Below are 5,269 nucleotides of genomic sequence, written 5' to 3' on the forward strand. Positions count from 1 at the left end.
CTAGTTTCTCTGCATCCTCACAAATAATTGTTATTGTCTGTATTTTTATTATACTTATCAAATAGGATGTAACATAGTATATTTTGGTTTTAATTTATATTAGATTTTGCATTCTTCAGTGTTTACATGCAGTTGAGTCATTGGGTACGTGTATAGAATGTATTTAATTTTTTGTCACTTATCTTCCATTCTCTCCCCCTTTCCTCCATTTCTTTCTCTCTTTCCCTATTACAAAATATGTGGGATATTATTTACTATATCTATATCTCTTGTCATCTCTGTTTTGTTGCTCAATAGATATCTCATGATATTTAAATTATTGTGTCTGATTAATTTCACGTTTATAATGGGATAATGTTGCTGGTTATTTCTTGGACGGAAGAATATTTGTGCGGGGGGCGGGCAAGATAGCTCAGTAGACTGAGGGACTGCTTAGGCAAGCATAGAGGCAGTGTGTTCACAGCGTAAGGGCAAATAGGCGCATGAAATAAAAGCAACATCCTCAGGGCACAAAGTCCTACATAGAGACACAACTAAGACATTATCCCAATCTTGCCTGCTTATAAAGTAGACACTATTAATACAGAAGGTCCGTTACTGTCCTATGTGCATAAATGTGAAATGTGGAGAGACAAGTACTCAAGACACCATCACCTAAAGAGCAGTCATAATTTCTTGAATGCTGCCATTATTACCAAACTTCCCGAGCACAGTAATAGTTGCTAGGCAATGCTCAGGTGTTCCCACTCAGTAGTCATTATTGAATCCAAATGCAAGATGTTTAGGCTGATCTTGGTTTCCTTGTTGAAACATTTAATGGTAGTTTATGGCAAATAACACATCTTAAATATGCACTTCTCCATGACTAGAATAAACAGGACCTATACAACATCCTGAGGGAGGAGACTGAAGGTGTTGTGTGTGAGGTGCAGCAGGTGGTGTGTGAGGAGCCCTGGTGAAGCCCTCAGGGTCCTGAGGACTCCTTTGTAGTCACTGACTTCAGGGTCCCTTTTAGTAGTGATAGTGTGTGCTGCTTCTGCACAGCTTCAGGGAGGAGAAACTGAGTTTTGTTGATTCATACCTGGCAGAGGTAGCACATATGCAGCCTCTAGGAAGGGTCAGTTGATGATCTCCAGAGACAAGATCAAGGACAAACTACTACAAATTATGATTATGAGAACTCAGGATGTGATTATTTGTTGCCAGTCTGGAGAAATCCTGATGGGCAGCAATGCAGGCCACACAGAAACCTCCTGCAGGTGCGCCTTCATTAGCACGGGGCACTGAGGAACCACTGAGCACCAGGAAATGTCCCAAAGCTGTTGCAGAGAAGGAAGCTGTGGAGAGAAGGTCTCCCATTATACTGTGGACCCATGGAAAGCTTGATGGGGAGGAGTTTTGAGATCTCCGAGTGTCTGCAGGTCCCCTGGCTGGGCTCACCCACAAGGAAAGAAACCTCCCAAAGGGAAGCCCCAGCTTGTTCACGCCCCATCTCAGGTCTCCATGCAGTGTAGAAGGGTCTGTAAGAGTCCCCTGCTCTAGGGCATAGGTTAGAAGATCAGGGTCTGAATGAAATAGATTCAGAAACATATTGACTAAATCTTCTGAGCTGAAGTCACTGTAGAAAATTACCCATATCCCAGACAGGGATATATCTAACGTTTGAGAAAAGTTAGTCACTCAAGACTCTGCTGCAGTTTGGAGCAGGTGTGGAAGATTGAGTAGGTTCCTCTGGGGTCTGAGTCCTCCACTTACATAAACAATATCCACATTGGATATTTATAATGCACACACACTTTTATAAGTATTTCACGCTATGAGTTTACTGAAGTCAGAAAAGCTGAATATCAAACATCTTAGGCATAAGATGAACATATATTTTTCATCAAGTATTGATATGTTCAACTTTAAGTCTCTACAGAATATGAACTAATATTAAAAGTTAAAATTAAAAAATGAATAAACAGTTAAACATATTCAGACTGATAGTGAGGTTAAATCAAACTGCATATGTTGTAGGGTGATAAAAAGCTTCTCTTCTGGAGGGTAAACAACCTAAGTTTGCAGAACAAAAATTAAAGGAAAAGAAGGGCTGCAAGGACAACCAACATTTGGCGCTAGCCTTTCAAGGTCAGTGAGGACTCAGGACATAGGAGAACCCATACTGTAACATCGTGTAACTCAGTTGTGTTCCAAATTTTCTGATCAAAGAGATTATGGGGCAACAGAGGAATGTGATTGATGATGGAGTATGTGCCTAAAGAGAGTCACATGGAGAGAAAACATTCTCTCAGGCATTCACAGAGAGAAAATTGGTCAAGCAATGGCCGTGACTCATCCACATGGCTGACACTGACAAAGGATCTACACAGTGTGGTACAGGGTTTTGGGATAAGTCCTGAGGGGACTTGACTGACCTTGGCAGATACAAAAGTTACATTTCTTTTTATATAGGTCTTGTTTTATCTTGATCTTAAGTATCCAGCAGGAAAGTGTAGAAACAAGGTATGAAAATTGAAGCCATGTTAATATACTGAGCTGTGGAAGGCTCAAGTCAACAGATTTGGATATTGCCAGCACTGTGGATAACCCACTACTATTGCAGACTACTGGACTATATTGGAATATTTTGTTCAATTTATGCATCTACAGTATTTGGATGGCAATGGAATACCCAACTCTGAGAAAACTAACCAAAAAAAAGGAGATATAAATGAAGGACCATGTTGTATCAGTATATACAATATAGTATGGATATATAGCTAATTTCTCTTAATTCAATAAGAAGAAAAATTTGTACTAATAGTGTTTGGACAGGATATCATGTCTTCATCTTGTGTTATGAATGACTACTACAAAGACAACCATATGCAATGTATTAATTGTAACTTTCCTACCAACTTGTTTTGAAACTGTCTCATTACAATTTTTTCTCAATAAAATTAATAAAAAAGAAATCAGAAAAGCATTGAGTATGTGGGGTTCTAGAGAATTGCATATCTCAGTAGTGAGTGGCTGGAATACAGGACAGATTTTCTCAGTCTGAAATGGTGCATCATGTTGGCAGACACAAAGAATGTTATCTTTACTATCAGATTTTTTTATGTTGTTGTTGTACAGGGGTTTGAGCTCAGGACCTTGTACTTGCCAGGCAGGAATTTATTCCACTGAGCCATTTCCCCAGCTACTTCACTAACAGATTTTGATGTTGACCCCAGCAACGAGTGTGTGGCAAGGGTGTGGAGGGTCAAAGTATGTGACAGGTACATGGACTATGTAGACCAAGAGTAAAGAAGAGGAAGATGGATATCATACAAACTCTGTGGAAACTCAAAAGTTTTGCTTTGTTTCATTGTGAATGAGACAAAAATAAAATCAACACAAACTTAGTTAAGATTATGGTAACAAAATCAAAAGGTTCACATTCATGCCCCATCCCTTTCGGGGTCAGAATACCAGCCCTGCCCTGTACATCACAGGGCTGGTCTAAGAACCAACAGTCTTTCTGCAAAACAGGTGAGATACTCTTAACACAGATAGGTGCTGGAGAAACAATCCTAGTAGGCTAGACTATAATCAGAGGGGTCCGTGACTCATTTTGTGTACACTTGTGGAATGGACAGCATTCCCCCTAAGAATCAGCAATGAATTCTGTTAATACCTGATACAATTAGGTAGAGGTCAATCTGTCTTCTTAGTATCTGGACACTGATGGCGAAGAAGAAGCTCAAGTGGTGTATGGAACATTCAACCATGGATTCAGAAAGCAGAGCCTTCCTGAGGTGGCTTCACTCTCAGTGATTGTAGGTAGGAATGCAAAAAGTTTAAGGAGTATCTGGAGATGAATTTCCTTACACAGCAAAGTTAATGAATTTCAGGATCTCACTGCTGAATGCCCCATGTATAATTACTACCTTCTTCTATATTGGAGCTTATCTATAGCTAAGAATTTTCCAGTATGATGAATATGAAAATACTCAAAGGCTACTGACATAAATATGTAGGGTCCATGAGCCAGGGCATTCTGCAACTGTATCTGTCTCCTCACCATGGGCTGGATCTGAAGAATCCTCTTGATGGCAGCTGTGAAAAGTAAGGTGATCCCTAGCCCCAGCACTGGGGAATGGGACAGGACTCTCAGGGGGCAGATCATCCAATTTCTGTTTTCTATCCTCAGGTGTCCATGACCAGGTGCAGCTGGTGCAGTCCGTGGTTGACATGAGGAGGCCTGAGAACTCAATGACGTTGTTCTGCAAGACTTTAGGACACATTTTCACCAAGTGCTGAATGAAATGGGTGCGACAGAGCCCTTGACAGAGTCTGGTGTGGATTGGACAGATCTAACTTAATGATGGTGATACTAGGTATGCTCACAAGGTCAAGGCAGGGACACTCTCACCGCTGAAGTGTCCTCCAGCATAGTTTAAATGGATCTGAGCAGTTTGAAGTCTGAGGACACGGCCATTTATTTCTGTGTGAGGCACATTATGGTGAACCACATATTACATGTGTCAGAAATGCAGAGGGAGGATAAGCTGCCTCTGTTATAAAAAAAGAGATGATGAGAATGAATGTGCTTAGAAAATTGATGAAAAAAGGGGAAAAAAAAAGATTTTAAAAACTGCTATTCATTGTAATAGAATAGGATAATTGTGTGAATATCCTCTAAGCCACCCTTTGTTATGGTTGGCATGTGATGTCCTCCTAAAGTCTCATTCTGTTATGGGATATGAACTTTTCACTGTGATTTGCATGTGAGACCCTAGGATTATGTATATGAGTTCTACAGAATGCCACACAATATAAGGGACAGCAAGGGCCACCACCTCCTCCCTTTTTGATTTTGATGTCCTCTAGCACCACGACCTATTGACCTCTTCCAGGCTCTGTTATGCCTTGAACCAGCCAAATATGAAATGAGACCTCAACATCCTCTACAAACCAAGTATCAACTGAGACCTTAACAACATCAACCCTTCATTCTGTAATTTTGGATGTCAGGCTTATTTTCCTCCCAATAAGAAAATAACTAATACATCTTCATTGTAAAATATGGGAAGAAAAATTCTCTGTATTATAAGGCAGAAACAATCAATTCCCAAAACATATTTTTTTATTTTTTATTTATTTGAGAGAGAGAGAGAGAGAGAGAGAGAGAGAGAGAGAGTAGTGTGTGTGTGTGGCCAGCTCAGCCCACCAGGGGGCGGGGCTGGCTGGCATGTGGTGCTGGGGGATTGAACCGCGGTCCCTGATGCTTTGCCAAGCTTGT

Source organism: Octodon degus, unplaced genomic scaffold (genome assembly GCF_000260255.1).
Source record: "Octodon degus isolate 3935 unplaced genomic scaffold, OctDeg1.0 scaffold00284, whole genome shotgun sequence".
Taxonomy (NCBI): Eukaryota; Metazoa; Chordata; class Mammalia; order Rodentia; family Octodontidae; genus Octodon; species Octodon degus.